Below are 12,500 nucleotides of genomic sequence, written 5' to 3' on the forward strand. Positions count from 1 at the left end.
TCATCCTCATCTTCATCCCCATCATGATTATTATTATCACTATTGTTATTATCATTGTTGTAATTGTTGTCATCATTATTCTAATCTTATTATCATAATTGTTGCTTTCATTGTTAGCTATCATTAAGATCATTATCGCTATTATTCTTATCATAGTCACTATCATTTTCATTTCTATATCTATTATGTTTGTTGTTGTTGTTTTACTATCCCTATTATCATCATTTTTTAAAGTTATTGCCATTATTATCATTATTATTACTATCATTATAAATGTTATCATTATCAATATCGATTATTATTACCCTCTTTATCATAATTATAATCATTATTATCATTTTTATCATCACTTTTATTGTTTTTACCTTTGTTGTTGTTGCTGTCATCGTTACTATTGTTGCTTTAGCATCACAATTATCATCATAATTATCATCATAAATTTTTATCCTTATCATAAATTTCATTATAACATCATCAATAGTAGTGATATTGGGTTATTATTACCATCCAAATACTGTCCTTAGACTGAGTCTTCGCTGAATGCCAATGATATACCCAATTAAAATAATAATAATAATAATCGTGATGACATCTATCATTTTCATTAGCAATGTTAATCAAAATAGCAAACACCACACGATCATATTCATAACCACAACAAGAATAATAATGTCTATATCTATCTCTATCGTTTTCTTTGTGTCCTTTTCCCTTTAGACTATCTTTCACTTCTCATTCTCTCCTTCATTCTTTGCATATGTTTATCTACCTGTTTCTATGTTTCTGTCTCTTTCGAAACGCTGTGGTCAACAATACTAGAATTACCAGCGTTTTTTTATAATTCATATCACTGTCAATATTTTGTAATCCTAATACTATTAATTTCATCCTTATCAATATTTCGTTATGTTATTTATATTTGACATTTCAATTATACTGCTATCGTCACCAATGATATTATCATTATCACCATTACTGTATCAATTTCCATTTGTACTGTTACTCTTCATGTTATCATCATTGTTATCATGTCATGTATTTACTTATGTTCATCCCCTCCTCGTTTGTTCGTCCGTTCGCAAGTTGTGTTTATTTAGTACGCCTTAAATTAAATTCCTCGTGCCTGCGGTTTTCTCATTCTGATGTAGGTCTGGCACCCTATGTCATATCATATCATATCCTGTGTGACTGCCAATCTGGAGTAAAATACATTAATTAACAAGATAAATGTTTTGAAGTCACACACACACACATGCACACATGTAGACGCGCATCATATCATGACTCTTTGAGGATTATTGTTATTGCTTCAGCCAAGGTTTTATTTTTGGTAGCATTAGTTAGTTTGTTTGTTTTTGGTTCGCAGGATAACTCAAAAGGTAAAGATTTTTTTTTTTTTATGTCTTAGCCCAACAATTGCCATTAGATGTTGGTGGTGATCTGGATCATGATGCGGATCCAGGAAGATTAGCATTATAACTCGAAATCTAAAGATATATTTTATGATATCCTCACCAGAGGTGTGTCAGCCCAGCTTAGATGCCAGTAATTTTTGTGATGATCCGGATAATGCGCAGGGTAACTTACAAAGTTATGAACATAGTTTTATGAAAAATCTACCAGAGGTGTACCTTAGCATAACTTAGATGATATTAAATTTTGGTGGTGATCCTGATCCAGATTTTATTTATTTATTTATTTATTTATTTTTTAATTATTTTTTTTTTAGGATCCATTAACGAACGTCACCCGTGTACTTGAGAAAGAGGTGATTTTAATGTCATTCTTATTGTGAATATTTTTATTGCATCACTGACCCTATTGCCTTGGCAGAGGTATGTGTTGTTTAAGTGCTTCTAGTTATTGTCGTTGCCATTGCTATTATCATTATCATTGATATTCTTATCATTTTCGTTATCATTATCAACATTGTTAGTATCATTACTGTTATCATTATTATTATTGTTATTTTTATCATTATTACCATTGTTACTTTTATCATTATAATAATATTTTTAATATTATTATCATTAGTTTCATTTTCATTATTATCATTTCAATCATCATCATTATCATCTCAACATCTTATTTATCAACATCGTTATCATCATTATTATTTTTATTACATATTTTTTTCGAGGCAAGTACTGCACACTGCACTGTAGTAGTTATACCTTCAATTTGTGCTTTTATCATGCACGCAACAATTCGAGGGGGGGGGGGGGGCAAGGGAAAGGAAGGACTAGAAGAAAGGGGGAAAGGAGAAAGGGAGAATAAGGGAAACAGAGGGGAAATGAACGGAGTGTAAAGACGAAAAGTAAGATGAAAGGGAGGAAGGGAGAGACGGCTCAGAGAAAAAGGGGGATGGGGGGAGGGAGGGAAGGGAATAAGAGAGTGAAAAGGGTGGGAGAGTTGAAAGAGGAAGAGGAGAGAAGAGGGAAAGGGTAGATATAGAGCTTGAAATAGGAGAGGAATGAATCTATCATAATCATTATCTTAGTTTTAGTTTTTATCATTATCATCATTATCTTAATTTTAGTTTTTATCATTATTATCATTATCTTAATTTGAGTTTTTATCATTATTATTATTATCTTAATTTTAGTTTTTATCATTATTATCATTATCATTATTACCATTATCAATATTATTGCTGTCATTATAATCATAAGCATTATTATCATTACCATTATCATCATTATAATTATTACTATTATCAATAATAGTATCGTTGTTGTTCCTATCATTGTTAAAATCATTACCATTATCATTGCGTTATTGATGTTGTTGCTGCTGTTGTTATCATCATCATTTGTAGAAAAGGTATGGATGCGAATGAATATCTTCACAATATAGACCTATTTGACCGGTTTCGAATATTCCTTCGTGAGAAATACATGTTTCTGACGAAACCGGTCAGATACACCTCTTGCACTATAAATAGATTCATTCTCATCCATACCTTTGACTTCTCACATTATTACTATTGTCATTATCATTATTTCTGTTACTGTTGTTTTTGTTGTCGTTGCTGTTGATATTGTTATTATCAAGATCAACATCATTACTATCATTGTCTTCAATATTTTAAGCAGCAGCAGTAGCCGTAAAATTCGTAGTAACTGTAATGGTACAAGCATCCTCAGTTTATTGTTATTATCATTATCTTTACTATCACTATCAGCATTATCATTACTATTTCATCATGATCAGCATCACAATCATTATTCATTTCTCAATATGTGATGCAAAATGTAATAGAAAAAATAATCTTGTATAATATATTACTGTTCCCTTATTTGTTTCATGTAATGTGTTTAAAATGTGTTAATAATTCAAAAGTAATAAAACCGCCTTCTCTCTTTGCTGATAACTTGATATATATATATATATATATATATATATATATATATATATATATATATATATATATATATATATATATATATATATATATATATATATATATATATATGTGTGTGTGTGTGTGTGTGTGTGTGTGTGTGTGTGTGTGTGTGTGTGTGTGTGTGTGTATGTGTATGTGTATGTGTGTGTGTGTGTGTGTGTGTGTGTGTGTGTGTGTATGTGTGTGTGTGTGTGTGTATACATGTGTGCGTGTGTGTATATACATATATGTATGTATGTATATATATAAATATATATATATATATATTTATGTTTATATATACACATGTGTATGTATATGTATATATATATTTATACATATATAAATACATATCTTTATATATATATATATATATATATATATATATATACATATATATATATATATATATATATATATATATATATATATATATATATATTTACTTTCTCTGTTGTTTCTCTTCGCTTTTCCGCATATTTGTGTGGCTTGTCAGTCGGTCTCGTTATCCAGCCCTTGGAAGTTCTCACCAAGGTCAAACCAAGCACTCTGCAACAACATTACGAGAACTAGAAAGAAAATCAAGCTATTGGCTACAAAATCACTAGATGTCAACCCATTCCTCCTGGAAAATATAAGGCTCGCAAGCAGAATTCCCTTCAGACGCTTCCCAACCACGACAGAATTCACAACACAGAGAACTTGAGTATCAACATGTGGTAGGTGGTAGTCATAGCAATGTAGTCTAGTAGATACACAATTGTACAGTCTATACGGGGCGTAACTAGACATTTAGAGGCCCGATTGGGGGGGGGGGGGTAGTGTACATCTCTCGAGGTGGTTCATTACATTTTGATGGTTCGGAAAAATAATCTACATGACAAAATCTATATATATGCTTCCGTATTTGGGACAAAATCAAGTAGATATCTATGCCAGTACAATGATAGTAGTAGGTAAATGGAATAAAAACACCTCCAAGTTTTGCTATTTCATGTCATTATAGTTTACATTGACTAGAAAATCTCCTTCGTTAAGTCGTATAGGCATCTGCCTTGGGATTTTGCGGCCAAGGCATTTATAAAGTTATTCAATATGATCTATGATTTACCCTAATCACTTATTTGTCTTAGTACTTTTCGTATTTTTACATTTATATCTGACTGCATTTGGGGATATTTCAAGATCACAAGAAAATGCATTGTGAATCGATTAACAAAGATGGTCCCAGACAAACAACTATATTGTAGAGTATATCATCTTTTCATTGATGCTTTTTGTACTACATTAAAACTTTGTGTTGTATATAACTATCTATCTATCTATCTATCTATCTATATATGTATATATATGTATATGTATGTATAGATGTATAAAAGAAGATAAATATTTCCTTTAACATTATTAAGTAATAAGAAAGTTATAATCAATTTACCGTTATCAACCATTTCCCTACAACATATGCATAAATGTACAAAAACAGTGACCATGAAGATGAATGGTTCATCACGAAAGACATCGTCATTCCACAGGTCGAGGCTCACCCTGTGCACCGGAGTCCTGCTGGCTGCCCTGTTCCTTGTGGCGATTTACTCTCCTGCTGGTGAGCCTTGTGTGATAACTGCAGTTTCCTTCTGCAAAGTTCCCTGCTCGTTGCATCCCCTGCTTCATTTCCTTATCTTTTCTGCCTTGTTCGTTTTTATTCTGCTTCTCCCTGCTTTTCTCTTTCTTTTGCTCCTTGTTCTGCTGCCCTGCCCCATCTATATCCTGCTTTACTCGTATTTCTCCCCTGCTTTTCGACTATATTGTCTACAAAGGTCACACAGTACTATTGTCTGCAGAGTTGGCTCGAATTGCGCTTTTTGTCTTACTATCTTTTTAAGTGTGTGATTCCACTTTTGTAAATTCAGATTAATCTTTTAATGATACACAGTAATAGCAATGATGATAATGATAATCATTATTATTATAACACTCCCGTCCACTAACACAACTCAACAATGTGCTCTTTTCCTCCTTCCAGCTGCCACGCCCCTCCCAGACCAGAGCTGCTGCCCCCACATTTCCTGGTGCTGTGTGCAGACGACGACACTCGATCCCTGTGCTTTGATATTCCCCGATTGTCTCGCGAATCCATATCACAAATGTTGTCCTAGGTATGGCTGACAGACCTGCCCCCCGGTTGGCAGGTCTTGTTCAACATAGATCATGTTGGTCAAGACGCAAAGAAATGGAAATGTAAAATGTGTTTTATTCTCAAAAGTGTGAGTGAAAATGTTTGGAAATATTGAGTTCTGATTCACATATGTGTGTGAGTGCGTGTAAATATACATATATATGTATATATATACATACATATATAAATATATGTATTTACATATGTGTGTATACATATATATACATATATATAGGTATAGAAATAAATACACACATACACATGTATAAATGTATATATATATATATATATATATATATATATATATATACTTACGTCTGTGTACATGTGCGCATGTGCGTATATATATATGAATATATAAACATTCATATGTATATATATACATATATTGGATATATATATACATATATACATATATATTTGAAGAAAGAGATACATATAAATATATGTATATACATATTTAAATCAAAATATACATGTATACATTGATATAAACATATACATACATGCTTTTAGAATTAGAGAGCTTAATAGATACATATACATAAATATATATACATGTATACATACGTACATACATACATATATATGTATGTATGTATGTATGTATAAATAATATATATACATATCTGTATATGAGTATATATATGTATATGTACATATATATATATTTACATATATATTTACATAAATATTAAGATATATTAACATATACATACACATATATATGTGTGCGTGTGTGTTTGTGCGTGTGTGTATACATTTTTTTCTTTATTTTTACATAGAATATATCAAATATCCACACACATATATATATGTATATATGCAATATGTATATACATATACAAGTATACACATCTACTTTATCATTGTTATCATCATTATCATCAATACTTTCCTCTTCGAGATAAGTACTCCACACTGCCTGGAAATAGTTTCACTGTCAGTTTATGCACATTTATCATTTACGGAACTATCCAAGGAGGGGGGGGGGTTAAGGAAGGGGAAAGGAAAGGGAGGAAGAGAGAGCCCATTAGATTTTGGTGGTCAGGATCAGGGTCCGGATCCAGGATGGTTAGCAGAATAACTTAGATGCAATTATATTTTGGTAATGATCCGAGTCGAGATCCGGATCCAGGATTTTTTTTCTTTCTTTTCTTTTTTATAACGATTCATTAGCATTGAGAGATACGGAACCACGGGCGTCACCAGTGTACTTGAGAAAGGGATGATTTTAATGTAATTCAAGTGTGAATATATTTATTGCATCAACGACCCAATTACCTTGGCGAAGATATGCGCTCTCTGGGTGTTTCTAGTTATTATTATTATTACCATTATTATCATCATTATTACCATTATTCCTATTACTCCTATCATCGTCATCATCGTTCCCATCCCCATTACTAATATTATCATTGATATTGTTATCATCATTATTATTCTTATCTTATTACCATAATTGTTGCTTTCATTATCAGTTATCATTATGATTATTATCGTTATTACTCCTATCATAGCCATTTTCATTTCTCTCTCTCTTTCTCTCTCTATCTATCTATCTATCTATATATGTATGTATATATGTATATGTTTGTGTGCGCGTGTGTGCGTATATATATATATATATATATATATATATATATATATATATATATATATATATATGTATATGTATATACATATAGAAACATATATTTGTATTAATATTCACTCTTGTTTTTCTTCGCTATTTCCGCATATTTATGTGTCTTGTCAGTCGGCCCTATCATCCTGCCCTTGGAAGTTCACACCAAGGTCAACCAAACACTCTGCAACTAAAATGAGAAAGCCAGAAAGAAGATCAAGCTATTGACTACAAAATCGCTAGATGTCAACCCATTCCTCCTGGAGGATATAAGGCTCGCAAGCGGAATTCCCTTCACACGCTTCCCAACCACGACAGAATTCACAACACTGAGAACTTGAGTATCAACATGTGGTAGGTGGTCATCGTGGCCATGTAGAGTCTGGTAGATACATATTTTAAGTGTAATTAAGGGTGTACCTATACATTTAGAGGCCCGATGGGGGGGAGGGTGTCTTGGTCCCTCAAGGTGTTTCATTATACTTTTAAGAGTAGGAAAAATAATTTACATGACAAAATGAAAATACATGCTTACGTATTTCGACAGAATTAAATAATTTTCTATGCCATTAAAGAATTGAGAGTAATATATAAACGGAATAAAAACACCTCCAAATTTTGCTATTTGATATCATTATAGTTGAAGTTGACTAGAAAGTTTATCTTTCCTGCGTTAAGCCGCATAAGTCATCTGCCTTGGGATTTCAGTTGCCAAGTCATTTACAAAGTTATTTAAAATCATTTATGAATTAGTCTATTCACTTATTTGTCTTAATACATTTCACATTTTTTACATTAATGTCCGATTGCATTTGGGGATATTTCAAGATCATAAGAAAATGTATTGTGAATCGATTAATAAAGATGGTTCAACTAAGGCAGGCAAATATACTGCAGAGTATATTATCTTTTCATTGCTGTTTCATACTACATTAAAACTTTGTGTGTGTGTGTGAAGTACATGTAAACATATATACATATACATGTCTATATATATGTGTATAAAAGAAGATAAATAATTCTTTCAAATTGAAGGTCACAGAGGTGTTGCACTTTACCCGAAGTTTTGGCCCTCCGACGTTATCAAACATTTTACTACAACATACACATAAATATACAAAATCATACACATAAATATACAAAAACAGTGACCATTAAGATGAATGGTTCATCACTAACGACATCGTCATTCCACAGGTCGAGGCTCACCCTGTGCACCGGAGTCCTGCTGGCTGCCCTGTTCCTTGTGGCGATTTACTCTCCTGCTGGTGAGCCTTGTGTGATAACTGCAGTTTCCTTCTGCAAAATTGCCTTCTCGTTGCATCCCCTGCTTCATTTCCTTATCTTTTCTTCCTTATTCGTTTTTATTCTGTCTCTCCCTACTCCTTCTTGTGCAGTTTTCGCACTTTTTTCTCCTGTCTTGTCTCTCTTTCTCTCCTGCTGCTTCTATAAAATAATCTGCCTTATTCCTCTCTATCTGCCTCGATTGCTTGTTCTGCAAAAGCTCCCCTTCTGTGTTTCCCCTTTTTTTCTTTCTTTTACTCTTTGTTCTGCCCTGTCCCTTCTATTTCCTGCTTTACTCGTATTTCTCTCCTGATTTTCAACTATATTGTTTTCTCATACTAATTCAGTGTCATTTTGTATCTTTCTGCGTGTGTGATTCCACTCCTGTAAATTCAGATTAACCTTTTAATAATATACAATAATAATAATAATAATAACAATAATAATAATAATAATAATAATAATAATAATAATAATAATAACCGTCCACTAAAACAGTTCAACAACGTCCCCCGTTCACTCATTCCTTTTCCTCCTTCCAGCTGCCACGCCCCTCCCAGACCAGAGCTGCTGCCCCGACCATCCCTGGTGCTGTGTGCAGACGACGACACTCCATCCCTGCGCCCTGATAAAAGTCGACTGTCACGCTAATCCATATCACAAATGTTGTCCTAGGTATGGCTGACAGACCTGCCCCCCGGTTGGCAGGTCTTGTTCAACATAGATCATGTCGGTCAAGATGCTAAGAAATGGAAATGTAAAATGTGTTTTATTCTCAAAAGTGTGTGAAAATGTTTGGAAATATTGAGTTCTGATTCATATATGTGTGTGAGTGCGTGTAAATATACATATATATGTATATATATACATACATATATAAATATATGCATTTACATATGTGTTTATACATATATGTGTATATACATATATATGCATATATATAGGTATAGAAATAATTACACATACACATGTGTGTATATATATATATATATATATATATATATATATATATATATACTTACGTCTGTGTACATGTGCGCATGTGCGTATATATATATGAATATATAAACATTCATATGTATATATATAATATATAAATTGGATATATATACATATATACACATATTTGAACAAAGAGATACATATAAATATATGTATATACATATTTAAATCAAAATATACATTTATACATTGATATAAACATATACATACATGCTTTTAGAATTAGAGAGCTACTTATATACATATACATAAATATATATGCATGTACACATACGTACATACATACATATATACGTATGTATATATATATATATGATATATATATATATATGCATATCTGTATATCAGTATATATATGTATATATACATATATATATATTTACATATATATTTATATAAATGTTAAGATATATTCATATATACATACACATATATATATGTGTGTGTTTGTGCGTGTGTGTGTATACATTTTTTTTCTTTATTTTTACATAGAATATATCAAATATCCACACACACATATATATGTATACATGCAATATGTATATACATATACAAGTATACACATCTACTTTATCATTGTTATCATCATTATCATCAATACTTTCCTCTTCGAAATAAGTACTCCACACTGCCTGGAAATAGTTTCACTGTCAGTTTATGCGCATTTATCATTTACGGAACTATCCAAGGAGGGGGGGGGGGGGTTAAGGAAGGGAAAAGGAAGGGGAGGAAGAGAGAGCCCATTAGATTTTGGTGGTCAGGATCAGGATCAGGGTCCGGATCCAGGATGGTTAGCAGAATAACTCAATAACAAATTCATGAACAGATTTTATTTAAGAACAAGTACGTTTTTAGCCTAAAATACAATTATATTTTGGCGATGATCCGAGTCGAGATCCGGATGCAGGATTTTTTTTTTTTTTATGATTCATTATCATTGAGAGATACGGAAACAAGGATGTCACCAGTGTACTAGAGAAAGGGATGATTTTAATGTCATTCTTCAAGGGTGAATATCTTTATTGCATCAGCGATCCAATTGCCTTGGCGAAGGTATGCGCTCTCTGGGTGCTTCTAGTTATTATTATTATTATCATTATTATCATCATTATTACCATTATTCCTATTACTCCTATCATCCTCATCGTCGTCCCCATCACCATTATTATTACTATTATTATCATTGTTATTGTTATCATTATTATTTTTATCTTATTACTATAATTCTTGCTTTCATTCTCAGTTATCGTTATGATCATTATCGCTATTATCCCTATTATAGTCACTATCATTTTCATTTCAATGTTTATTGTGGTTGCTTTTATTGCTTTACTAGTACCGTCATTATCATTATAATTTATTGTCATTGTTATCATTAAGATTATCATTACTATCGTTATAAATGTTATCATTATCTGTAGTGGATGTTTGTAAACTCCGTAGAGTTAAAGATGTTGGTTTGGTAGCGTGTATTCCAACTACAGGTAATCTCCATGTGGGTCTGGCGTTAAGAAACAATGACTCTCAGGTGAGCTATAGAGTGATTCTGTAGTCACGATAAAAACAATAAGACCACTGGCTGACAAAAAGGCAACATAAAAAGGAGCATCCATATTATACATTTATTTCGCACAAAACTTTCAAAAAAGAACAAATACACAGGACAACACACCATACACCTACTTGCAAAACACAGAGGCCACAGCCCGAGAAGCACCAGTCAGCCAGCTAAAAATCCAATGGTCTGTCACCACACACGAACGAAAGCCTCTCTCTAGACCGATCTGGCTTGACCTTATATACACGTGGCTCCCGTGCTTACTGAGGTTTTACCCATAATGCAATTAACTTTTATTTGTTAAATAGTGTATGGCGTGTTTAAAATAAGTTGAAAAATACATGAAATAAAAGAACGATAAAACTATACAAAAATGGGCACATAAAATGGACAAAAGATAGGAAAGTACGAAAAAGTGAAAGAAGGGATCCGTGAGAGAAAGCGGAGAAACACGAAGGGAAAAACGAAAGAAAAACAAAGCTAAGGTGAATTAGTCGAAGACGAAAAGGCAAGAATAAAACAAGGTAAGTATAGAATATAAGTTAAGTAGTTTATAAGTAGTGTTGTGTATAGTAGTAGTGTAGATGTAGAGGTAGATCACGGACCAGTGGGAAAGGTAAGTCAAAGGAATATAAAAACACAGGCTTATTCTTATTAAAAAAAAAAAAAAAGGCGCAGACACACAGGAAACAGCAAAGCCACGTCATCTTGCAGGGAGGAGGAGTCCGTAGATTAATTAGAGCGATCCGTAACGTCAGGGGAACAGGCGGCCCGAAAGCCTACGGGATGACCCGCCTACAGCCAGGGGAAATTCACTACATTATCAATATCGATTCCATTATCAATTATCATTTCTCTCTTTATCCTTATTATTAATCATCATTATCATCAATGTCATCATTTTTTTCATTTTTGATGTTCTTTCTGTTATTGTCACTATTGTTGCTTTACCATCAGTATTATCACCAAAATCGTCATCATTATAAATTTTCATTATCATTTTCATTATTGCATCATCATTAATAGTGACAGTTATTATTAACATCCTATTACTCTCCTTACAGTGAGTCTTCCTTAGATGCCAATTGTGTCCCCAATTAAAACAAGAATAATAATCGTGACGACATATATATATATATATTTTTTTTTTTTCATTAGCATTGCGAGATAGAGAAACACGGACGTCACCAATGTACTTGAGAAAGAGGTGATTTTAATGTCATTCTTATAAATATTTTTATTGCATCAGTGCTCTCTCAGTGCTTCTAATTATTGTCGTTATCATTTTTATTAGTGTCATCATTGATATTCTCATCATTTCCGTTATCATTATCAACATTGTTATCATTATTTTTATTGTAATTCTTATCATTATTATCATTATTTTTTATCATTGTTACTTTAATCACTATTATCATTATCATTAGTTTTAGTTTCATTATTATCATTATATCATCATCATTATCAT

General features: G+C 32.0%; 2 long non-coding RNA genes across 2 annotated transcripts; both read left to right on the forward strand.

Annotated features, from left to right (window-relative positions):
• The first annotated feature begins 4,017 nt into the window (after positions 1–4,017).
• On the forward strand, positions 4,018–5,629 carry LOC113816667 (uncharacterized). Its single transcript, XR_003476733.2, has 3 exons — positions 4,018–4,104; positions 4,918–4,988; positions 5,409–5,629. It is a non-coding gene; the product is annotated as an uncharacterized lncRNA (long non-coding RNA).
• A 1,795-nt stretch (positions 5,630–7,424) lies between these two features.
• LOC113816664 (uncharacterized) lies at positions 7,425–9,235 on the forward strand. Its single transcript, XR_011399622.1, has 3 exons — positions 7,425–7,542; positions 8,386–8,456; positions 9,015–9,235. It is a non-coding gene; the product is annotated as an uncharacterized lncRNA (long non-coding RNA).
• Positions 9,236–12,500: the final 3,265 nt, after the last annotated feature.

This window comes from Penaeus vannamei, chromosome 26, assembly GCF_042767895.1.
Source record: "Penaeus vannamei isolate JL-2024 chromosome 26, ASM4276789v1, whole genome shotgun sequence".
NCBI lineage: Eukaryota > Metazoa > Arthropoda > Malacostraca > Decapoda > Penaeidae > Penaeus > Penaeus vannamei.